This window comes from Martes martes, assembly GCF_963455335.1.
Source record: "Martes martes genome assembly, chromosome: 4".
NCBI classification, from domain to species: Eukaryota; Metazoa; Chordata; class Mammalia; order Carnivora; family Mustelidae; genus Martes; species Martes martes.
Window position 1 is genome coordinate 72,671,123 of NC_137891.1, and position 26,812 is coordinate 72,697,934.

The 26,812-nt window shown below is 38.1% G+C and overlaps 1 protein-coding gene across 2 annotated transcripts in view; it reads left to right on the forward strand.

Annotated features, from left to right (window-relative positions):
* Window positions 1-26,812, forward strand: part of TOX (thymocyte selection associated high mobility group box) — a 300,152-nt gene that overhangs the window by 49,503 nt on the left and 223,837 nt on the right. The window lies entirely within an intron of this gene.

The following is a 26,812-nucleotide window of genomic DNA, read 5'->3' on the forward strand; positions in this document are numbered from 1 at the left end:
TTTCACCTGGACACTTGTAAGTTGAGAATAACTGAAAGCGAACAAGGAAATTAATTTGCAAATTAAACTCTTAGGGAGAATTTTTGTTTGTTTTTTTCCTAACAGTAGTAGCTGGGGCCTCTGAGTTTAGATGGCCCTCATGCTATGATCCAATTCAGCATTACAAAGAGCAGAAAAAGTAATCAATATTGCTGAAAAAATTTGGGGGAAGTTTTGCAATACAAAGAGTTGGTGGGACTTATTGATCAGGGTTATGAGACAAATAATTTCAGGGGGGAAGGCAGGCCATCCATAATTAGTAAAGAAAAGGAGCTCATTTTCTTTTTTCATTGTGACAAATACTTAGTATTATGAGATTTAACTTGTATTTGTTATTAGATTTTTGTACCACAGTTAGTTAAGATTGTAAGCCTATGATATGTTATTAATCCGTTCTCAAAAGACAACTCATTTGTACTCTGGTGTGACCCAATAATAGAGAAGGATGCTAATGAAAGCTCATTGGGGTTCCTTTTGTACAAACATAACAGACTTCTTACTTGTCTAGGTTTTAACCTCAACGTATTTGCTCATAAATTATCCAGCAGCACATGTATGAAACTATTCTAAGTCCTCTTCTGACTGGTTGAAACTTTACTGGGCGCTGCAGAATCATATAATACTTCTTACTCTTCACAAGACCAGCATTCAGCAATGTCCAAGAAGGATGAAGGTGGTTCGTGTTCCCCATGGTTTTGGTATTACTTTCCCTCTTCGTTTAAATGTTCCTCCTTTCCCCCTGTGTGGCTTCCATAATTGAGGTTGATCATTTGGCTCTTTGGACCATCTTGGGTCTATCTGGAAGAATTCAGCAATCAAAATTGTTTGTTTCCTGGAGAATTTTGCTCTTAACTTAAGCTGTCATTGGTAAGTGGTGGAAACATGTTATCTACTCATTGGTTTTGTCATTATGTGAGACTTAACCTGATTATTTGACAATTTTTGTTCCCTGAGGAATGCGAACTTTGGTTCTCATGTGAATTTTTTGAAGGAGAGAGCCACGAGTGAAAGAGACCGAGCCTTACCTTGGAATGGAATTCTGTTTCTCTCTTAGTCGACATAGATGGCGTGTCATTCCACTCCCCCTCTGTCAACTAGGAAGGTATAAATGCTTGGCTCTGGGACAAAGCTGTTCAGTGGAAAGCCTCTGAGTTCCAGACAGTCTTTTTAACCAGTTGAGTGGTTAAGGAGTCAGTTAACATTTCTGGACTCAGTTTCCTTATTTGGAAAAAGAAGAGGTCAGATTATAGTATCTTTACTGTGATCTAAACTACTGTTCTAGGGTTCCAATGTGCAAGTAATAAAAATATAAAAAGGTATGAAACTTGTGCTAAGTTACTTACTTCCTCTAAAAAGATCATTAATAACAAAACTTGTGAGCTACTTCGTGTTAACTTTACAGGACAGCAGAGGATAATAATGGCTTCCTACTCACTGAAAACCAGCAAACTATCGCACAGTTGTAATCCAAATTAGTCACATTTATTCTAACCATCGCTTTACTCCTTTGCCCATTTGAAGTTCCTGTGATTATTTTTTGCTAGCTCTTTGGGAGAAATGGGTTATTTTTTTTTAATTATGAAAATGTTATTTCAGTAAATGTAATTTAATTAAAATGAGAATTTCTGCCAACTGTTTTAAATAAATACAGTATTCTTTTGCTGGTATGAAAGGAGTTACTATTTGCTGTCTCATTTCCTCACTAATACGCTGGCGTGTTTCGCTTGAACCTGAGCTTGTGGAAGTGTATTCTTAACCAAAGCAGTTCCTTTTTCATGTAAGTAGGTTAAATGTGAATTGGGCAGCCTCAGGGTGCTTTTTTTGTTCACTTTTAAAAAGCCCCCTCAAGAGGGCCCCTTTTGGAAACCTAGAATCATATGTTTGGAAGATTGATCCAAATTAACATTAGAATAGTCCTTTTATTTTAAAAAATTATACAGACTATCTAAAATATGCTAAACTGACGTAGATTGAAATAAAACTGAATAGGGGAAGTAAGATTTCTTGTTTTATTCTACCTTTGCAGTGAAAGAACTGAAATCAGAGAAAAAAAAATGTCGAGTCTGTTAAGGTACAATTTCTGCCCCCAAATACAGGAGGAAATGTATTTGCACAAAAGGTCCAAATTAATGTCATTCATTTTCCTGTGACTTCACATGCCCTAGAATGGTGCACGCAGATCAAGAGTTTATATATATTTTTACTTCTGAGAAGCTTGTTTATTTATTTTTAAAGAAATATTACATTAATAAATTTCTAGAATTGCATTTTTAAATCATCTCTTTGATAGAAATGCTGGCACTTGGTGAAGTATATTCATGTGTCTTCTCTTTTGTAAATTGTATAGCAATTTTTTTCCAGACAATGCAAACATTTTAATTTGTTGGAAAAGACCGAACCATTAAATATCAGTAAAATTGCTTAAACTGGTTTTTTTTTAAAAAATATGTGGAAAACCAGAGGACTACAAATTTTGTATTGGCTATAATTCAGGACTATACAATAACCCAGGTCCCTAAAGGTCTGAAAAGAATGACAGAGAAGCCATGATTTTCAGACATGTGCATTATATATGCTAATAGCTTTGCAGTGAGAAAGGTTTATATCCTCCTAATAGAGGAAACATTCATTTTTAGCATTTCAGACCATGGGGAACATAGTAATTACAACAGGCACTAATATCTGTCTCCTTTCCATCCTTGCTTTCACCCCTCCCCTTCCAAGCACTTGAATAATCCCAGTGGAATTAGTCAAAGGACTTTAAACCTATGTCATTTCAAAAGTCTTTTATTCTTTCTTTAGTACAACATTGGCCCTCAAGGAATGGAGAGCATAGCTCAGGTATACAGATCATCCCAGAAAAAAAAAAAAAATTAAACATGTTTTTCTTTACTTAAATATGTCTGTAGACATTTCCATTCATGTGATTTACAAACATCATTTTCAGAAGCACGAAACTGGACTACCCTTTTATAGTTGAGATTAAGTCTGAAAGCTGTGCTCTCTGTAAAACTCCGTGTCCTTCATCAAGCAATCCCACCATTACCTAGAATAGTCTGGTTAATGTTCAATCTTTTGGAACAAAATAAACTTGCAAATTTTTTTTTGCCAAATGAAAAATGTAAAAACAAGCAGTTATCAGCGCTTGACCTGTAGTGTTTGAGCGTTGCCTCATTTACCTGCAAGATTCCATTAGCAAGCAAATCTCCCATTTTAGCCCACATCAGAGGTAGTGTTAAGAGTCCCAATGTTTGATGAAGATCCTCACATTCTTAAATCTTAATTTTTGAGTAGTTTTATTGAGAGGTGTATAGGCTTTCAGTAGCTAACACCGTATCATTTATATGAACTAAAAATAAAAATGTTCCTTTTCAGGCCCTCCAAAATGGCTTTTCTGAAGAATTTTTACAAACTGACCTTTGCTCAAAACAGGCAAAAATAATAATATAGAATGAACTCAAAAACTTTTTTCCCCATCTACTCTGAAGGAGTCGTATGGTTTTATTTCCTTGTTAAAGGTGTTAAATGAAATCATTTAGAGAAGTTAACCTGTGTTATCAGGAATAAAGTTGGTATCACAATAGACTTAAAGCTGGATGATAGATCAGATTTCCTTTTGTTCAGTACTTTTTTTAAAAGATTTATTTATTTGATAGACAGAGATCACAGAGAGAGAGAGAGAGGAGGAAGAGGAGGAAGCAGGCTCCCAGCTGAGCAGAGAGCCCAATGTGAGGCTCCATCCCAGGACCCTGGGATCATTACCTGAGCTGAAGGCAGAGACTTCAACCCACTGAGCCACCCAGATGCCCCCTTTGGTTCAATAATTCTAACTCTCTTGTCTCTTTCTTCTCTCTTTCTCTCTCTCTCTCAAACACACACACACACACACACACACACACACACACACACACATCTCTACACACAGAAACACACACACAGACACACACACACACACACAAACACACACACACCCTCTGTCTCTTGCAAATAGCTGTCATAGACTATGTGGTTGAGGAAACCAGAAGGCATACAGAAGGACTGAACTTCACCACTAAAAAGTAAAGGTTTGAGGAATCCTATGATTGTTTCAGCCTCTGTCACTGGGCAGCAAGCATAAAACAACAACACTTGCTCTTGAATTCCTTTGTTTTTACATGAAGAAGATGACCTATTTGCAATATCCCTTTAAGCTGTCTACTTAGACCAGGTAGTAACCACCATCCAAAAGAGCCATTCCGGTAACACGTGCTGGTATAAAAGCTTTCAGTAGAAGCTGTCTCCTCCTTGACTCCCATGCTGCCTCTGAACTCAATGCATATTTCATTGTCTAGTCAAATTTTCAGTATTTATGAAATTATTATGTTTTCTTAAGTAATCACCCTGCTCCCCTTATGCTGATATGAGCTCTAAGAGCTAATTATTTGGACATGTCCACCCCCACCCCAACCCGTCTACCTGGCAGGATTGTATTCAGTCTTTCAATCCCCTTTAAGAATTTACCTGCCGGAAGGCTCCCCCAACCTCTGGGGACTTAAGACCTCCTTCCTTTCCCTGGCTACCACCCTCTCCCCGCACCTGCTACTACCCTCTCCCCCCACCTGCAGGACAGTACTTAGGACCCCCCTTTGTAGCTATTTGTCAATTTGTAAGTCTTATCTACTTGCCTTGAATTCTTAAAGCTGGACACACTTGTCCTATCCCTCCTCCAGTCCTCAATGCTGGCAAGGTGGTTGGTGAGTGGTGAGTAGTCAATAAATATTTATGGAAAGGATGTGTGCTGGTGTGAGCGGAGACAGACAAAGTGAGAGACAAAGAGACAGAATGAGAGAGAGGAAGGAAAAGAGGGAGAGAAGGCAAATGAATGCTCCAGGAGGCATTGCTGTGAGGGTGATGGGTATTATTTCTGGTTTTTTTGTTTGTTTGTTTTGGGGTTTTTTTGAGCTCCTTCTAGTTTTCTACTTTACTTTAAGGTTTGGCTTTTAACACAAAACCCTTTGGTCGTGTTAAACACCCTTTGGTGGCCTTTTCTGGGGTTGGAGACCCACACAGTGGAGGCCCCAAAATGCTGTACTGGGTCCCCAAATGCTTCTTCGAGTTGTGATCAGTTTGGGAAAAGTGAATCATCCTCTAAACTAGATTTTGAGTTCATAAAATCTGAGTGAATATAAATTAACAAAATTTTTAAAGTAATAATAAATTTTTAAAAACCACCTTTAAGTCTGAACAAGAGAAGAGCCAGAGAAGGTTGCTGGAGAAGTGATGCTAATTTGCCCCGCCATTGTCCTTCTGGACCTCCTGCCTGGGGCAGAAGGCTGCTTTCTGCTTTCCTCCAGCATGTGATGTCCAAAGGGACTTTGTTTCCAACATTCTGGGTCTACTGGTAACTAGAACCCTTTATGTAAGAAAGCGTTACACGGTGCAGTTGACCAATATAGGTTTTACTCCAGGACTTGGCTGTCCTCTTACCAGATCCCTCGGCCACTAACTAGGAAATCAGTTATGCGTGTTGAAGGCCAAGTGGAAGTTTTGCGAGTAGTGAGGGACTCTGGGGAAGGGGAAGAGAGGGGATTTTTGCCAGAGAAACATTTAGAAAATGTATTTAAAAATTGTGGTAGAGGAAATTACAGAAGACAGAGACCATCAAAGAGAGGAAATGCCAGGTAATTACTAAACCTTCAGTGCACGTTATCTTTTAGAGATACGAGGCTCTATCTCTATTCTCAGACGATGAGATGATGGTTCACAGCATTGCTTTGCATCACATTTTTTTAAGCCATTGGATCATAATATTGTTTTGCTTTTTCTCTGGTTGCATTTGTTGTTGATTATTCAGAAGCCGGAGCCCGGCCATTCATACCCCCATGATCCAGTCATTTATGACGTATTTCGATCACATACACACTCCAACGCAGACTCGGTTTGCAATATTGAAAGAAAATCTGTTTTCATCTTCTATTTTTTGCATTGTCTTGCAATCTGTCATTTTTACTGTACGATCGCTTCGTAATCTCCTGTAATCCTTGCTGACTCATTTCTCAGTAAATCGAAGACGACAGAGCCTTACGGGTAGATTTTGAGTAGGGAGTGACAAAAGGGAAGGACATTCAGCATGAAAAGTTCCATTGTGTTTTTTAGTTAATTTTTTTGCCCCCGTGGTAGAGCTGTTCCCCAGCTAGCTCTGGTTGGTGGGGAATGGTTTGCTCTCTCATCGTAAACAGAAAACATGAAGGGGACTGATCCACAAGGTACAGTTGGCCTTCATAAAGGACCAGTCAACATCCTACATCAGAAATAACAGCTGATCCTTTATCCAGCCTTTAAGAGCCTCGTGATGGTGGTAAGTCACAGTCCGTATCTATAGTCCTGGCTTCCTCATTTATAGCAAGGACCACAGTGGTATCTAATTTAGGATGTTGCTCAGAGAGCTTAATAGCGTTACAGGCAAAGATGGCTTCAAAAAAAGTGACCGGCCCTCAACAAATCTTTGCTATTATTATTATTGTTGAAAATGATAAAACCAAGAAGGGAAGAGTCGGTTAAGAAAATCCATTGGGATGGGTTTGACTAACCCACAGGCAAAGACCTAGAGATACACTAGGTTACACAACTTTGCCTTGACAAAACTCAACACTCTTATAAATTATTGTAGGAGTTGTGTTGCCCCTTGAAACAAAGCTGAATGAGAAGGTAATAAAACCTCGAGAAGACGGGAAATCGTTACACAATTTTAGAGTTTAATCAAAGAATGAATACTTACTTTTATTTATCTCTAATTATGGAAAAAATAACTGTGGTTGATCAAGGGAAAAAGATAAACAGATACTAAGCCAGTACCTATTTACTACCAAGATCTTTTTTTTTTTTTTTAACCACCTAACATAAAGGGTGGAAACAAAAATTCAATCACTTCCCAACTCTGTAATGTAAACTGTTTTCTAGATGTTCCCTACTCATTTCTGACTACAATAATGAGAGTTCTTTTGAGATAATGCCACGAAGCAGCCCTAACTCTGCGCTCTCCCACACACTGCATGTAAGGGAAATCAAGAAGGAAATGAATTCACTATTTGCCAAGGTCAACTTTTCTGTTTTTCAAAGAGTAATGTGTTTTCCTTGACAAATAATATAATCCGTTCTGCATTGAAATATGGGCCTCCTGATACAGAATTCCTTCTTGAATGATAATATAAACCCCTGCTCTCTAATTTGACAGTAGGCTACTGGGTGGACATGTCAGAAAAAATATCAGTATTCCTTTGTTTGATGGAAATATATTTACTGCTAGTTCTTTTCTATTTCTTCTTTTCCACTCTGTGTCTTTACTAACTAGGTATTACTCCTTCATAAAACTATTTATAAAACAACACAAGACTTCTTTTTACTTTTCCAAATGAATTGTTTTCACTTCGTACCTGGAATGGGCTCTGGGGGGCTCAACTGATCTTCCTCAGATGACCCTCAAAGATTGTTTCACCTTCTCAGACTTTTACAAAGGGAACCTGTATGTGAGCGTACTTGATTTTATTTTAATTTTGGTGACATAGGGAAAGAGGAATAAGATGGTATCATGCTTTTGCAGTTCTCTTCTTTTCAGACTCTAGAAAACAATTGCTTATAGCAAACTGTCTCTATGTCCCCTGGCTACCCTACCTATCTATTTAAATTACTACTATCTCCTCCACACTACAAACTAAAAGGCAAACAGCCCGGGTACCAGGCCAAAATGCATTCAAATCCTCTTGCCTGGCATGTTCTAGAAAGGCCCAGCCTTCCCCTCGCCTTGCTCAGGAGTTGGCGGTCAAAGCGCGCTTCTTGAGCCAGACTGAAGACCTGAGCTGGGTGTCTGGGTGTCCTTCTTGATGCCCTGAGCTCTCTGTTAAATTTCGGTACTGGGAACCTCTGACCTTTTTAACTGATGTTTTATTTTTTTATTTTTATTTTTTTTAAAGGATTTTATTTATTTATTTGACAGAGAGAGATCACAAGTAGGCAGAGAGGCAGGCAGAGAGAGAGGAGGAAGCAGGCTCCCCGCCGAGCAGAGAGCCCGATGTGGGGCTCGATCCCAGGACCCCGGGATCATGACCTGAGCCGAAGGCAGAGGCTTTAACCCACTGAGCCACCCAGGCGCCCCTTAACTGACGTTTTAAAAACAGCCTGTGTTTTGTTTTTTGCAAACTAACAACTCTGAGTATAAAAGACTCTTTCTAGATCGGGGTATTAGGGAAAGAGTTACAGGTGGGGAGCGGCACAAGGGAGAGTGCCAGCCCCTCTTCGGAGACTGAGAAGTGGGCTTTCTGACTCAGAACACTTGAGATTGAAGGATTAATGGCAATGTTTTTGCATTTGGGGATGCTTATAGCTGGTGCATCAGCAGCTGGGGCTGTCACACGATTTGGGAAGGAGGCTGGCTTTCTTCCTAAACTCAGTATCTCCAAAAAGAAAAAGGGAGAAAGGATATTGTCAAGGTGCCTCCTTCCATGGGTCCAGCTCCCCTTCTGCATGACCAGGTATGACTTCAGCCTCCTTGTGCACTTGATGCCTCCTGCCCCCCAAACCGAGGTCCCACTTCCTCACTCTGGGCCACACAAAGTGACCTGTGTAGGGGCACCTGGGTGGCTCAGTCAGTTAAGTGTCTGCCTTCAGTTCAGGTCATAATCCCAGGGTCCTGAGATCAAGCCCCAGGTCCGGCTCCTCGCCCAGTGGGCAGCCTGCTTCTCCCTCTCCCCACTCGTGCTCTCTTCCTCTCTCTCTCTCTCAAATAAATAAATAAATAAAATCTTTAAAAAAAAAAAAATGTGATCTATGTACGCCATTTTTATTCCCACTTCTGTATCATTTTAAGAACATAGTCCTGAATATTTTACTTAGTTCCTCCCCGGTAAAGCCAGTTTCTTTCCCAAACTCAGCTGTCCCAGAAAGCCACCATCATTGATCTAGGGGTGGTGAGCAGCTCTATCTTCTAGAAGCAAGTCCATCCCACTTTCCGTGGTTCCTGGGAATTCTGGTCCTTCTTATCAAATGATGTAGGTAGGTCTCAGCTAAAATGAGATGATATGTATGCTTAGGTGCTTACTTCATTGTTTGTTTGCTTGTTTTTTTTTTTTTTCCCCAAGTCTCTGAATAATATTTAAACCATTGTCTAAAGCAAGGACTGTTAAAACAGGACTGAGATACCCATCTCACATCTATAGAGTATGATTCATGCCACCCCATAGCAGGGACTGACCTGACCGTGGTCCACATCCTAGGGTACCTTCTGGGTGTTTCCAAATAGTATTAAACACAATTGTTATGCTGTCCAACCTTCAGGAATCAGGAGCATTTGGAGTAGTGCAATTCGAACGTCCTGTACCGACTAGGGTGCCTGTTAGCGCTTAAAAAAAAAAAAAAAATTACCATAAAAATCACTGTTAAGAGAAAGGCATCTTCACAGACCTTGATGGTAAAGAATACGAGGCGCTCAAAACTTCGTAAAGTTTTCATGGTTCAAGTTTTTTGACCATCTTTTTCTAAGTACCTGATTATTAAAGGAATACATTTAACTTGTAGAAAATAAGGAAAATACAGCTCTAAAAATATGTGATTCCACTCCTCAACATGCATTTTCTTCTAGCATTTATGTATGTAATATATAAATATGTCATTCAAATACAAGTTATATGTAGTCTGCATGGAGGGAGAGAGAGAGAGAGAGATAGCTTTGAAAGTGAACGGGCAAGGAAGGAAGAGAAGAGAGAATATAGTACTGATTTATATTCAGGAAGAGTAGGGTTGGAAGCACAGGCTTAGGACTAAGAGGATGTTGCTTTAGGCTTGTTATTTACTGTCTCTAGGACTCCAATGTTTGTTGTGAGAATTAAGTGAGATAATATGAGGTAATTTTTATTGACTGTATCTGATGTCCCAGACATTGTTCTAAACATTTTCACGTAATAACTTTTTTAAATTTTCACGACAAACAGATGAAGTTTGGCCTTTCATTGTGTGTAACTCACACTTGTGTGTGGCTTAGAGTAGCATCTCAGGAATATTAAATGCTAGCTATTTGTACATGAATTTCTTTTTTTACAAAACATAGATAGAGGGGCACCTGGGTGGCTCAGTCGGTTAAGAGTCACTTAAGAGTCCCAGGGTCCTGGGATCGAGCCCTGAGTCAGGATCCCTGATCAGCAGGGAGTCTGCTTCTCCCTCTCCCTCTGCCCCTACTCATGCTCTCTCTCTCTTTCTCTTGCTCACTCTCTCTCATATGAATAAATAAAATCTTGTAAAAAAAGTAGATAGCTAGCGATAGGAAGTTTTATAACATACTTTTCATTTTGTGTTTAAACACTTTCTCTGAATGGTATTTTTATTTAAATATAAATTTGCTAGTTCATGCCTTCCAATATAAATCAAAGGACATTATTCATACGCTTTCTTCCAGGGATAAGATTAAAATTCTTGCATTAGTAAAGACTAGGACTAGCTTTTTGTATATTAGCGATTGTTCAGAATTAGCATAAAGCTTTTGTAGACATACACCATGACCTTATCAACTCTTCCCAAGTGGCTGGCTGGTTAAAATGGAGAGAATTAACTTGCTGCAAAGACTCATTGCTTTTACCTTTGCCTAGCTCTTCCTCACATGTGACTAGACTATGCACAGCTGGTTCATTAGAAACTTCCTAAACAGGCGGAATGTAGCTTTCCAGTTAATCAAACATGGAGTGGCAATTTCTACATCGATGTGCATTTCTTTCCCGTAATGAATGACACATTGGGCAACAAACATTTTTTCTTGGCTTTCCATCAGATAAAATTTAGTTCTTTAATCAGAAAAGAGTACCCATGTTCGCACATCTTTTTTTTGTTCGTTTTTTATTTTATTTTTTTCCACATGAGAAGTTGGGGTTGAGGATGATTATAACTGCAGCCCTAGAGACATTGTAAAGAACACCTAACAATTTTAGTCTCAAACATTTTCCCAAGGGGCCATCTTATCAGTGCATTGTAGTGGTATCCGTACAATTCTTGGGACTCATGGTTTGGAAAAACTTTCAGTCAAAACCCTAAGAACTATTAATTCTTACTAATTTTTATGGGGTGTTTAGCACAATGTTTTGATCTCTTTGGCAAAAGAAGTATTTATAAACAGTGTTCTTTTATTGTTCTGTCCCCTGGCAGGCACTTTAAGTAAAATTATTTTAGAACTTCTAAAGAGAAAATAAAACTTTTCTAATTTATTGCCAGTGTCTTTCCAGAATGGTGTCCGGAAGATACTGTTTCTCATATCCCGAGATGTCTTTCTGTGCACTCTGGTTAAAATTGCAGTTTGGGACAGACAGACAGACAAAACTTGGAGATTGGATTAGTCCTGATAAAGGAAGCAAGTACTAGGAACGGAGACCCAGTTGTTGGTTTGGTCAATTTAGACTTTTAGAGAGAGTTTTTTGTTAGACTTCAAAAGGCCTAGTTCACTTTGAAATTACCTCCCCCTTTTTTTTTTACTTTAAATATTGGATCTTCTAATGATTCGTTTTTGACTAAGGTGTGAGGAAGGGATCTAACATTCTTCGCAAATGACCCCTTTATCACGTATTCAATTTCCCATCTGTAGTGGCATCGGTAAAGAAAAGTGGCCCTTTTCTTCGGGTTGGTTCATTGAGGCTCAAATTTCCTTGAGCCTGTGTTGGCTACACTGGAGTCCTCAGTTCCTAGGCCTGGTGCCCTGGCCACAGCCTTTCTTGTTCCCTGGAACCCTGTGTAGACCAATGCGAACAGGTTAAACAGGGGCAGGACCTATTTGGACCCTTGCTCTTCATTCACAAGCTCAGGCCTGAGAAAATGGCATGGTTGAGGGAAATCGGTAGAGAAAGCCCTCCTTGGATCTGCCTCTGGCTGAGTCATCAGCTCATCTGGTGCCTGCATGCTACTGTTGATCCAAGGGTAAGGCCCCTATTGGTTTACAACTGTGCTTGTCCCCTGCCGCCTGTTTGCAGCTGATTTGAGCACAGCTCCCCCTTGGAGATCACAGCAAGCCTGGTGTTGAAATAACTCTAGTAGTATACAAAGTAAATCAGCACACTGGTCATCACATCAGCTCAGTGGGCCTGTCTGCAGTCTGAGAAATGTCCCGGAAAACTGTAAGCTCTTGCAGTGAAACCAAATAGTTTCTCTTTTTTTCTTCCTTCACTGTCTCTGAGTTTGTGGTGGCTGGTAGTACATGGTAGGGAACATCTGTAATTTATGAGACAGTGTACATTTAGAGGAATGTATTTGGTTTGTGGTGAGGAAACTTCCTTTTTCAAAATTATAACGGGCTAGTCTTTAATATAATTCTCAGAACGATGTTGGTTTTTCGTTTTGTTTTGTTTTATGTATTGTTGTTCCTGGAAAAATTGCTAAACATATTTCTCTAACAATGTATTTGTCTCTGTCAAAGTTTTAGTATAAACCCCAAACCTTCCTTCCCTTTTAATTACTGAGCCCTGACAATTTTAAATTACCTGATACATATCATAGACACCATTTCCAGTGAACTCACATCTGTAAGTATAGCTTGGCAGCATAAAGGTAAACAGTTTCTGATCTCTGACATTTGGGAACATTGGCTAAGGCTTTAAAATTGTCACATGGTTGAAAACATCTTCTGTTTTCTTCCTGCCAGAGGAAAGAGAGATCACACAGAGATCAGAACAATTCCTATATTCTAATGACTTCTGCACTCAGGCCTATTCATGAGCTGTTTATAATAGAGTTAATTATAACTTCAATTATTTATGTCTGTTATGATGTAAGCATTAGATTAATAATTAAAACAAACTGCTATTATGCTTACATAGCTTTAAAGTGCTGGAGAGTTTTGTTAGATCATTTTGGTCAATCATTTTCACACATTGAGTCATGAACACTGAATAGGATATTAACTTTCCAGTTAGTTCAAGTGGTTGAGATTAGTCCGAGACTCCAGATGCAAAGTTGGAAAATGTTCAGTAAAACGATGCATGATTTTTTGGAATATACATACATATTCATGTATATACACACACTTCTTTAAAACTGAGAAAACAGTCTTCAGCTTCTGTAAAATAGGCAATGGTCTTGCGTCTTCTTGAATGACTATCATGGTAAGACAAGTGACATTAAAATAAAGAATCCTCTTTTAATTTTCTTTTTAAATAGAAATAGATTTCGGTATTTGAATACCTCCCGGTCAGTGGTAAGGCCCCAGTCCATAAGCGGTATCCATGTGTTCTCAATAGCACTTACACATTGATCCAAATTTCCTGGATTCCATAAGGGAAGCAGTGACTTTTGAGCAATAACTCTTCCCCTAAAGCTGTTTGAAATATATGACACTTAAAGAAAAATGGTATAAAAATGTCAGTACAGAACAGAACATGTTATAAAGACCACGTTTCTGGATATAAGACAACTGAATTATTAGTCTTATAAAAGGAATGAAACAACAGTCAAGATTATGTTTTATGTTTTTTCTAGTTGAGGCAGAACAATAAATTTCCCAGAAACACCTGCTGTGGTACGGGAGGCGGCGCAGCAAGAAGGGGATTGCTGCGGAATGTGGCCAAACGCAAGCCATGTGTGCCGTTGATCTTTTCATGAGGGATTTGAAGTCCTTTTTGTTTTATGGACGATAACATTTTTTCATTATAACATTTTAAGAGATAGAAAGAAGGGATTTCTGCAGTTTGGAGGGGCCAGCGTTAGTGGGCATGCTGGTGTTTTTATTTGAATCCTGAATGGCTTGGTTGGTGAGAACCCGTGTTTGAGCATTAGGTAAAACTGTTGAATGAAATGGTCATCACGAAGCCAAAAAGTGGTTGTGTTGATAGTGTGGATGATATCTCTTCATCCAAGAAATGTCAAAGGCATCCTCTGAAAGTAAGTCAGCATCCATTTCATTGTGTTTTGAATTTCAAAGAATTTTTACACCTATGTAAGTCTTGAACGATTTCTAACTATTTCTAACTTCACTAAGCTCAGATTTTGATCCTATATAATCGATAGGATAGTTTAAAAAAAAAAAAACTTTATTTTAGGGGTTCCTGGGTGGCTCAGTTGGTTAAGCCTCTGGCTTCAGCTCAGGTCATGATCCCAGGGTCCTGTCAGGGATGGAGCCCCATGTTGGGCTCCACACTTAGCAGGGGGTCTGGTCCTCCCTCTGCCTCTGCCCCTCCCCCACCTCGTGCGCACGCACACTCTCTCTGTCTCAAATAAATAAAGTCTTTAATTTTTTAAAAAGTTGATGTTAGAACTTCTGCATGACAGGCCTTTTTCTAAGAACTCTGCAAATATTAACTCATTTAATCCATGTAGCAACTTTGTGAGGTGTGTTATGAATATTCTGAGGAAGTCATGTTGTGTCAACACTGTGAAAAATATACTCATAGAATCAGAATAAACTGAGGAACATAAATGTCAAGTAACTTGCACAGTGTCTCTCAGCTGGTGAGCAGCAGAACTGGGTTTCAAATTCAGGAGGACTATGTTACCTACAGTAGAAGTATCATGGCATATATGCATATTCAACCCAAATGAGACCATTGCTGGTAGAGCCCCTGACAAGCTTCTGGTAAGTGGAAATTGGGATTTTTGTTTTAAGAAGAGTCAACAAAAATCCATGCTTGAATTCATTCTGAAAATTAAATTTCTGAATTACTGTTACTATATATATACCATGTTAAGGGTTGGCTATTGCTTTAAAGTTCAGTAGAGAAGGTAAAGGCTTATTTTTTCTTTAAAATAAATAAGCAGGAATAATGTAATATATCTTTACATCACACACATAATTTGATTTTATTAAAATGATGTATTCCATAGTCTAGAATCTCACTGTATGCTTTGCAAATGCACTAAATATTCATCAGAAAATGACTCCAGTAAATTGCAAGTCGACATGTGAGGATCCACTGTTGGCATGATTATAAGTTTAATTGCAAGAAAACATTTGTACCTACAAAATAATATTGTAATGATACTTCCACGTATTTCCACTGCATATTTAAAATATAGCATCCTCTCATCTATACTGAAGTCTGTGACATAAAAGCATCTCGAGATGATTCATCTTGCATTCAGATTTTCACCCAAATACTTTTCTTTATAGGTTTAATATTATGTCACATTACTATCCCCTCGTTTTATTTCTTCTTCACCTATAAACCCTTAATGAGGTAAATATTCGAAAGGAAAGACAAATTAGCAAAACGGGTTTTGGCTAACACACCTGCTAGTCATGAAACGGATATGGGATTGTTCAGATATGCTCCTGGTACTGACGCGCTAAATAGACCTGACCAACTTCTCTGTTTAATTTTGCAATGCAGACAGACCTGAAGTCGGTGTATGTCATGTTGGGGCTTAAATATCAATTCAACTTCTTCCATCACTCGTATCACTTTATGACTTCAGTGAGAGATCTCCACATTCAATGTCCCACAGATACTTTTTGAAGCATCTGCTGGAGGCCCATAATACTTAACAGAAGTTTTTGAAATTCAGGGTGGATTTTCCTGATTTGTTTGCTAAGACTGAGGTCTCATAGAGACACCTGTGATTTTAAAGAAAAAGTGGTGCAATTAGTAGTAAAGGAAGAGCAAATTATGTTTGCTTTAAAGATATGTGTCCTATTCATATCCTCAATATACTGTAACCTCTATAACTATTTGAGATATCTCACATAATCCCCAAAGTTTTTGTGGATTGTTTGCTCCCTACTCACTAGTTTCTTTTTTTTTTTTTTTTAAGATTTTATTTATTTATTTGACAGATTACAAGTAGGCAAGAGAGGCAGGCAGGGAGAGAGAGGAGGAAGCAGGCTCTCCACGGAGCAGAGAGCCCGATGTGGGGCTCGATCCCAGGACCCTGGGATCACAACCTGAGCCAAAGGCAGAGGCTTTAACCCACTGAGCCACCCAGGCGCCCCCTTACTCACTAGTTTCTTAAACCCGTCTACTCTTCTCTCACACATCAATTAAAGGAAACTCCATCCTTATTGGACAGTGGAAAATCTGTTTCCTTGCAAAGGGAACCACCCCCGTCTCATTGTCTTTAGTGTAACACTCCCTACATGAAGGGTTTTTGGGTTTTTTTTTTTTGAGATTATAAATGCCATGTTGATGTAGAATGTTAAGGGTATACGATGCCATCAACAATGATTTTTTTCATTCTTAAAAAGTCACCTAAAATTATCCTGACTCTGCTGATAATTTTATGCCATAAACCAATAACAATGTATGTATATATAGATATGTATATATCTATGTACATACATACATACACACACATATACATCTTAATCTTTGTATAAACAGTTTCTAGTATGGTGTCTCTCATATAATAGGCTTCCATAAATATTTGATGATGAGTGATTGATCTTTAAAGCAAAGAATGATTGAGTACATTTATCAGGAATAATGTGAAGATTTCCATATCGCTGAAATTTTGTAAAATAGAACACACAGAATTCCACTGAACCCTTTCAGTTTTGTTCTCACAGATATTTCACGGCAAAAGCAAAAACAATTCAAACTGTCAAAACAGAGGTATTAAAGATAAAAAATACTTCCCCTCCTCCAATGTTAGGTGATGCAAATACAAAATCAAGAAGGTCAGCTTGAGCTTCTTGCCGGTTACACAGAGGTTTTGAACATATTCAGTTTTTTTTTAATTAATGCAAGGTAGTAGGATGAAGAGAGAGCATAGGCTTTTCCTCTTTATATTAGTACTTTAAAATCTACAGGAGAGTTAAATCAAACTAGTGTTAAGAATCATAAAGATTATGTAAATTTGACTTTACTTAATTCAGTAATCTGATGGCTCCTTAAGTATAGGGTCAAGGAAATAAACTGTTGAGACGATGACATATACAGGTGTTTCACTTCCTGATGTATAATTTCTGGTATTTGTGTCTTTTTGTGCCATGCATGAGACACTTTTACGAATGTGATGTTCATGCCTGGTACAGAGACTAACACCCAGCCTGACATTGTGAGTCCAAGTCCAAAGCCCCAGTCAACTCTGAGCTCTTGCTTTATTACATCTGCCCCTCTCTTGCATTAACTCTGACTGTAGATCGACTTTAAAATTGGATAAAAGCTATAATAAATTGTCACAAAACACAAAATTCCAAGCTCTCCTGTATTTAGCACAAAGCTTAGTGGAGCACAGTGGTAGGAAATACACAAGGGGATGGGTTCCTGCAAAGCCACCTCACTTGAAAAGAATTTGGGGATCAATACCAGGCTTATGAAACTGTTCATGTCAAGCATCCCCTGGTTGTGTTTTATTGCTTTTATTAGTGTGACTATATAATACAAGAACATATACTTCTTGGCTTTTAATTTTCAAAGCCTGCTTAGTATAGAAACCCCTACCACTCCACTCTGCTCGCTTCTTTGACTACGTTCCACAAGAGAGGAGAACTTTCTAAATACTCATATTTCAAACAGATTCACTTTCTTTTGGGAAACTATAAAGCACTCTGTGATCCATAGAAGTGGTTTAACTCAGGAGTTCATAAAGGTATCAGTAGCCAGCAGAAATGTTCTTCTACCTGAGTGTTTGAAAACCATTGTTTGAAATCCCATTGAAATCTTTTTACAAGGGATTTAAAATAATTTATAGATTAGTTTCACCACACTGCTGTTTTCAGTCGGCTGAATAATTGCTTAGCTGTTGGTCTGCTTTGGTTATCTTACTCAGTGAAGGATTTTTTTCCTCCTAAATTGAGCTTCTAATGCTTAATACTTTGTTATAGTGTAGATATGATCATTAACACTTGGATTTAATCTCTATTAAAAAGTTGAAAAAGATAGTGAAGTTTCAGGTCTTTTCAGCCTAATAGGCTGATAAAAATGTATATTTTCTCTAGTTTATTTAGGAGAACAAGAGATAAAACTTGGAAGTCTTTGTTACCCATTGAAAAGGGAAACTCATTGATCAGTTACTTAATTGCCTTTGATTCTCTGAGTGACCATATAATTGCCAAGTGAAGCCTGAGTAACATTTGTTAGCAGTTGAGTGATTAATTAACTGTTCTATGGTTCCTAAGTTGAAAGAGCAAACTGACTTACAATATGGATTTAAATACAGTTAAGATAATTAAAGCATGTATGTCCTCATATTACCAGTTGGTTTTTTTTTTGTCTTATTACCTGATCAAGTAATAATTAATAGATAAATTAATTTTCTTAATGACTCATTGAAAATGAGTGCATGGAATAGATTCCAAATTGGCTGAAAAGAACTTATGACTAATTTTATGTCCTTGAACAAATTAAAACATTTTACTTTTTTTTAAAGATTTTATTTATTTGACAGACAGAGATCACAAGTAGGCAGAGACGCAGACAGAGAGAGAGGGGGAGGCAGTCTCCTTGCTGAGCAGAGAGCCCGATGCGGGGCTCGATCCCAGGACCCCGGGATCTGAAGGCAGAGGCTTTAACCCACTGAGCCACCCAGGTGCCCCAAAGTAAAACATTTTAAAAAATGTTTTTATTTCTTTGAAGTGACTCTATTCCATATATTAATGTCTCTGTTTTGCTCACACGTACTTATGTAAACATTAATAGTAGCATGTCACATCATCTAAAAACAAATTCTTTTTAATAGAAGATGCTACTTAAATGTTTAAATGATGTCTCTAGGGGCAAGTGTGCAATAGGTTCCATTTTTTCCCCCCTTTTTGGGCTCAATTCATTCATGAGAGTATAAAAAATGAGGACAGTTCCAAGAAAGCTCCTTTCTTTGCCTTCTCTTTGAGCAAAGACATATTAACGTGAAGATCAGAAATTTTGCTCTTCTATTTGTAAGTTCTATTTTTGGGGGGTGAGTTCCCCCACCTCCTGGTGTCTCAGTGCTTTCATTAGTAAAACAGGAATATATCTACAGTGTTCAGATGATGAGCTTGCGTGGAATTGACTGTGGTGTGGGCTTGGGAGAGTAACTGAAGGTACAGACAGGGAGTGATTGCTAAAGGGAGCCCAACGGATGGGTTAGTCCAGCTGCTTCCGGGTTACGGCTGCTGAGAACGGCCGAGAACAGTTTGCTAGTTACCGTTAGAACTGTAATCTGCCAGCATGGAAAGAGACGATCATGGGGCTGAAGAAGAAGACTGCAGAAATGCAGGCTGACTTTGAGAACTCTTTGTTAATTGTCGTGAGTGTGGTGGGAGTGAGTATCTGTGATTGTAGCCTCTGGGACAATGTTCACTTGACCTTTGTAGACAGGAGGGAATAGAATTCATTTACTCTTAAGAAAACAGTGATTATTTTCTGTAAGGATTTACTTCAGATTTTACCCTGAAGTTACATTGCTATAATAACAATTAATGACAGTTCATAATTACACACTATTGACTCCATTTGTCTTCTGAGTATCATTCCAAATGGGACTGTATTTGCAAAATCCATGAGACACCGTACAGCAAAAACTCTATTAGACACAATAGGCTCTTTTTGTTCATAATACGAAGATGGGAATTCTGAAGAAAGCATTGTCATTAAATTACTATACTTACTTTTCTGGTAATTGAATTAACAGCTTATCGTCATATCCTGTGATGCTTTGAAATTAGTTTAGATGGTATTTTTTTAGACCCCTTCTTTCTTTAAAATTCTCTGAACTGTCTCTAGGGGTTTTGTTTGCAGTACAGTTCTCAGTTTTGTCCTAGGTTAATTGTGGAGTTTTTCAATCTAAACTAACCTGTTGTTAAAAGACTGCATTTAATTAATTTGCACGGTGAGTGCTTGGTGGTTTTGTTGGAACCTCTTTCCTTCCCCCCCTTTTTTTCCCCATGTGTACATTTCTCCTCTGGCCTGGCCTGTGCTATGGCATAGGGAATTCTTACCGGTGAGTAGCCACAAAATACATCCTCTGCCACGTACAATTTTAAAAACATGACATTGAGGTATGAAGGATGACCCAGTTTGCTTCCACTGAGGGTTTCAGTATTATTTTCCACCAAGAAGATGGTGTTTGCTCCTTCAGAGCCTCGATTGCTCCCTGTTTGTAAATTATGAACCTTTGCCAATCTTGAGCTTCATTAACACCTACATGATTATTTAGTTTTCTGAAATCGCAGCTTGCCCAATAAAACCCTCAGGATTGGAAGTGTTGAAGCAGCACGGGCACTGGGAGAATTTGGCCATCTTGAGATAAATAATGAATAGCAGGTGTTTTCAAAATCTTCATCTAATATTTAATTTATAAAAAGCTTCTACACTGCCTTCAAGTCTTTGTTGAATAGCTGGAAGTTCTTCTATTGTACGTATCGTGAATGTCAAATGGACTGGTATATGGCTAGGTCTCCATGAACATGAGATTTATGGTATTATTGTTGACATTGTTATTGTCAACTGGATGATTGAATGAAATCACGCAACATGGAGGATAAACATCATTACAGTAGCAAGTTTTTCTAACTGTTTTATTTTCCTAAGACTCAGTATTCACAGACCATATGTAGAAGCCTTTCATCTCAGATAATGACAATTGCTGTTGGGCATAAGTTGAAATTCTAAGCAAGGGTGAGATGCACCAACTTCACCCAGAATACATTGAGTGATGTTGTTGGTAGTACAGCGATAGCCCTGTTTTACTTCTAACTTTTTGGTAAGATCTCTTTGGAGTCAAGGCCAAAAGAAGCCCTTTAAATATTTTGGCCTCATTTCATGATAGCTGCAGGTACTCTGCTGGCACATATTTTTTTGACTCCTATAAAAGTCAGCTTCTACTAAATCCTGAGTTAATCCTCTGCTAAGTTAGAAGAGCTCGGTGGCTGCTTTTGTTTTTGTTTTTGTTTTTATTTTCCCAGCCAGGAGAGAGGTAGAATGGAGCAGAAGATGCCAGAGTTCTGCTTATCTGATTTGGATGTTTTTTTGAGCGCTCATTGTGTCTTGCCTCCCATGGGAAAATCCGATCGGGACTCATTTTAACTTGAGCGACTGTTGGAAAAACCAAAAGCTCTCTACGATTCATAGTGACCTTGCTGTACTCTGCAGACTTAACTACTATGCATCTAGACTGTGTCATTATTCAAATAGCAACCATGAGTAGGAAATAGAATCCTGGCTATTAAACATCAAACATGATTCCTTTGCATTTGAGCAGCAGAATTATTTTTGCACCAGTTATAAGCCTTGCCTATGAATTATTTAAAAAATAAAATCTTGAGCTCTGAGGCATTTTTGAAAAATCTTTTATTACCACCATCGCATAAACATAGAAAGGAACAGATGTGTACTATCAAAGGTGAAACTCTCTTTCATATTTTAGAAGAAACACGGAGCATTGGCTTCTAAATATAGCTCATTTAAATAATAACAGAAAAAATGATATGTCTGCAGGTGATTAAGGAAGTAAAAATTAAGAAGAATCTGGTAAAAGGAGCAAAGAAGAATGTAGATAATTGAAAAGAGTACGAATCTGGATATGAAAAAAAAATTAGCCTGATTTTCCCACACACAGAAGGCCAGAAACGAATAAAAGTCCCATTATTTTATCATTTTACAAAAATTCTATACAGAGGGGACTCCATTGTGTACACGAAAGCCAGATGTGTCCCATTTTTGCTTAAGGGATCATATACGCATGGGGTTAAAGAGACTGATGACCCAGGTTTCTAAGCCATTCCATTCTACAACTATTAGTTAAAGTTAAGATGAATTTTTGAAAGCAACACAACATGTGACTAGCCAATTATTGATATATACTCTTCACGTGTTAGTTTTACATTGTATGCTTTTTTGTGTTTGATAAAGAGTCAGTATAAAAAAAATTTTTCCCCTACAGATGGCAGTGAGCGACATCACTCATTCTTAAAACACGCACTCCAACTTCTATCCAGTCTTTATGCACGTGTGAGGAGGAAGCGTGTTGTGTTTTAAAGGAGTCCTCGTGTGGAATTTTAAGCACTCTATTATAATGTCACAAAAAGAGAACTACAGATATTTTTCATCATCTATTCTAAGTGAAAGGATATATACCTGGAGAAATAAGCTAATTTATTTTAAATCATCAAAAAACTCTTTAAAAGGAAACTCTCTGAAACCCTGAGGATGACATGTTATAAATATCTTGTTATGTCCCCCAGGGTTTTCGATGCGCTGTCGCAGCCCGGGGAAATGTGGCCGGGGAGTGGGTGCTATAGTCAGCAAGGGCCAGGTGGGAAATCGTGCTTTTGAAGGAGTATACTTGTAGTGGCGAGTTACCACAGTCAACTTTCACCTCTGCCAAATGTGTGATTGGCTTAAGCTACTTATATTTTCAAATCTGTTAATTATTCACAGTTTTGGCAGAGCTGTTGTTTCACACAGTGTTGGTGGCTGTCATCCACCTTTTTTTTTTTTTTTTTTGATGAGTTCCATGAAAGGGAAATTGGAATAATTTTTTCTTTTCCTTCTGAAGCTTTTAATGATCTCACTATAGTTTTTCTGAATTTGAAGCGATTGTAGAGTTTTGTTAGGGAATAGGTACTAACCTCCCAACATAACCATTTGGTGGTTTTAAAAAATTACACCAAAACTGGCTCAGGGACACAGCTATGAAGGGGGGGGAATTGATGGGTTCCAAAAGAGAAAAAGGAACAGAAAAAAGGAAGAGTAGATTTTGTGGTTGCAAGACTTAGGGTTTAGGGGACCCCATGAGGTTCACTGTTGCTGAAAGGGAGGAAGTATCCATTCATAAGTCTTGGTCCCTTTCTACTGTATTTGGTATCATAATTTAAATGAATTCAGGGCTGAATGCCAGCATCAATCAGTTCCACATGTTTGATCAAATTTCCATTCTTGCCTACATAGTCTTTTCAAAAAGCTGACTTTAGTAGAGAGGTGATAGAACTACTTCAGGAATACACATCAATCTACCATTTCTGACTGGTGGAGGGAAGTCATAAAGCTGACTCCATGCACTCTATAATGAATAAAGTTGCAAGAATGAATAGATCCAAATAAGTGATATCCCCTTTAACACTACACAATCAATCCGAAAGTACTGTCATTGTTTGAAACATGTTGGAAATGCCTCTTCTATAACTTTGTATGGAAGAAGAATTTATGAGCTATGTTATATATAGCACGGATATGAAAATTAGCTTAATTATTTTGTTTACATTATTTTACAGGGGCATTCTGGCACCCGACAGACTACCCATTTTATTCATGAAGGCTAGCTCTGATTATTTTTTTCCCCTACAGTTCATTATGAAAATCCATACATATAGCCAAGTTGAAAGATTTTAAAAGAAAGTTAGGCTCTACCCTTATGTTTTGCTACACAGCTGATTGATTTTTGGTAGTTTTCCCAAACTTAATTCACCCTAAAATAAAGTTTTCCCAACAACAACAACAACAAAAACACACACACACACACACACACACACACACACACGCAGAAGAAGGTAGATAATTCCAAAACAGGAGTTTTGAGATAAAGATGGATCCAATTAGAATATCATCAAGATAACTGAAGTACTTTAAAAAGGAGTCATTAATATGTAAGGTTAAGTTCAGGTGTACCTGCTTAAAAATCAGTCATATTACTTTAGAGACACATCTCATTTATTAGCTTTAGCCATATCGTAACTTTATTGTAAGATTAGATCTGGACATCTACAAAGCACATGAAAAGTACTAAAGCTACATAATAAAAACTAGGTATATGGGCTTGACAACAATAAAGATGAATTTATTTGTAACTGTTACGTGATACTTTTGACTCCCCATACTTCCTATAGTAATAAAAATGTGGTGAGCTCCTATAGGGAAGTACTGTTTTTACTCTTCCCTTGTTACATCAAGGATTAATATTTAAAGGTAGTATCTGCCATAAACAGAGAATATTTATCTTAAAACTGGCTCTAAAGTTCTTTGATTCACCAAGCTCTGAAATACTATCAAATATTCATTTTTGAAGGATGTTAATGTAGGTGTGAATGATAAGAAATGATGTTTGGTTGACCAACTTCTGATCCTTGGCAGTAATATTGTGGGCTTCCTGACATATAAAAAACACCCATAAATACCAAATTCCTATAATCCTGGATTTGCTGGGTTCCTAACCCTTTACCTTTGCCATCAGAGTCCTTTAATACTTGGACACGATTTGGATATTATTGGAAATCCCTTTGACATGTGCTCCCATCTGAAGGACACATGCTATGTGGAAATGAAAACGAGGGAGAATTTTTCTTTTGGTAACATCTGATCTGACAATGTGTTAAAGAATTCTGTGGGCACATTAATGCAAGCAACATTTACATAAATAGCTTGGAAGGGTTATAGATAAACAGATTAAGGGAAAATTTTAGAATTGTAAACATAGAAGAGACCTCAGAGAGACTATTCAGTTCAATCCCTCATATTTTACATGCAAGGTGATGATGGATTACTCAGTAAGGTCAACAGGTAGTGTTGATTTCATTGACTTGCCTAAATTCACTCATGTAATAAAAAGAAGAACCAAGGCAAGAACATAAGACCCTTACCTTCCACTCTTGCTTTCTGACAACATGTCAAATATTCCTAAAATAGGGTTTTAAAGACTGTTTTATGGCTAAAGAGGCTGGGCCACCAAAATTAGGTAACTTGTTCGAGTCTGCATAGTGAGTGGCTGAGCTGGGATTTAATTCAGTCTGGCTGGTTGTAGCATCCACTCTTCTGATCACAGGGTAGAATTGCATCCGGTGAGTAATTATGTGAATGAATGAATGAAAGAATGAATGAATATGGTAGGGAGGCAAAAGGAGCTGTGACTCACTAGACATAAGAGGCTGATATTAAATAATGAGTACACACTTTCAAGGGAAGAGAAGGTAAGGGCATTGTAGGTACAAAACATATATTCCTGAAAGTGCCTGGTCAGTTTGGGAACAATGATGTTGCTAAAATAGGGGTTGTAGGTTCGGGAGTGGAAAGAAGTACACTTTGGTTCAGATGGTGGGGGCTGGGTGCGCCATATTATGAAATTTGAAATCAACCAGCAATCAAATAGAAAAGGGAGAAAACTTACTGTATACTTGACACCTACTGGTTGCCAAATTAAAACATTTTACAAACACACACACGCACACACACACGCACACACACACAGGCGCATGCTCTGTGTCCCTCTTATGAGGCACTCCCTACCGATGGCCAAAGGTCTCATTGCCAGCAAGTGGTGAGAGCTTAGGATTGTGACCAATTTCATCTGATGCTAGAGTTTGTTTTGATCCCACCTGGTTGCCAGGGGACAGTGGAAGTTTCGAAGCAGGGGTGGGGCCTGATCACATACCTTTGGTTTGGGCCAGTAAGAGAAGAGCCAGGGAGGGTGGACCAGAGAGGGGAGAGGTAGGCATCAGGGAGACCCTAGATACCCAGAGATACCCTAGATCCAGATGCACCAAAAGCTTTAACTAAGGCAGTGGCAGCCGGGCTCCAAACTCTTTCCAAACTCCTTTTATACTTTATAACCAGGGAATCCTTTGTACTGTGCTAACCCGGCCCTTGTGACGTATCGGTGGTAGAGAACTGGGTCTTAGGGCATTTCATAGTTGGGCAGGGTGTGGTGTTGATCCCTCCATGAGCAGATTTGGGGCTTGTTGACATTTGTACACTCAGATGGTTTGTTTATGTAATTAATGATTAGTGCCTCTCACACAGAATATTAGCCCTCCAATTAGTGTTTGCTGAGCTGGATGGAATGCCCATCATTGGCAAGCGGGGGTTACAACTGTATCTAGTCTGACAGAGCTCAAAAATTTCCGTGCCGTTCATGGCTCAAGATGGCAGAGGACCTCTGAATTCTCTGAAATAGAAGGAAACTGATGCTTCTCTGAGGCCAGTTGTGACCAAATTATTTTCCCCATGTAAATTTCTGCTACCTTAAAGAACATCAGATGATTACAATTTTAGGAGTTTTTTTGTTTTTTCATTTTTCTTTAATGGGTACAAAACTATGTGAGTAAACCAGAAAAAAGTGTTAATTTAATAACTCCTGTGTTTGAGAATACATTTTTTTTTTTTTTGGTATTTGAACTGTATTTAAATTAGTTTCTGTTTTAGTTTTGTATTGTAGTATATTTAAATTAGTTCTCCTCTGTCTGAAACCAGAAGGTCAATACATAAAAGCTTTATGACTTATTGCTGAATATTTTTCTGAAGGGGGGAAAAAAACCACTTTTCAGCAATTTACAGAAATGTTTCAGATTCTTTAATTTTTAGCCTAAAGGGAAAATTAGTGGGTTGCCAGAATGAGGTAGTTAGGGTAATGATAAGAGAGAAATGAGGAAAAATGGACAAAGGAAGGACATTATCCTGTTAGAAGGATAATGAGAAGGAACAAGTAATAAAGAAAGGAGGGGAGCATTAATGAAAATGAGCAAGGGAATGCATTGTGCATAAGGAAATAATGAGGATATAAACAAAAATCCTAAAATCTTTTCTCACTCGGCTGTATGTTTATTCTTCACTGTATAGGGAAGTATAGAGCACGACTGAATAGTAAGCCATCCAAGGCAACTGTGGTAAGAAACAAAAAGAAAGAATAAAAGCGTAACAATAGTTCTTTCGACTATATCAGCAGTCTTTTAGATTCGTTAGAAGACAGTTTGGAAAAATATTTGATAATTGTTGCTTTCAGTCATAACAGGGATGTGAACAATACACTTTCTATTCATATCAAATCCGTTTGATTAAGGTTGGTTGAGTTTGACATTCTTTGCTTAATCAAGCTTGCTCATACTTTTTTAGATAGGTCCCACTAATGAATGATTGATGTGAATTGATATAATGTA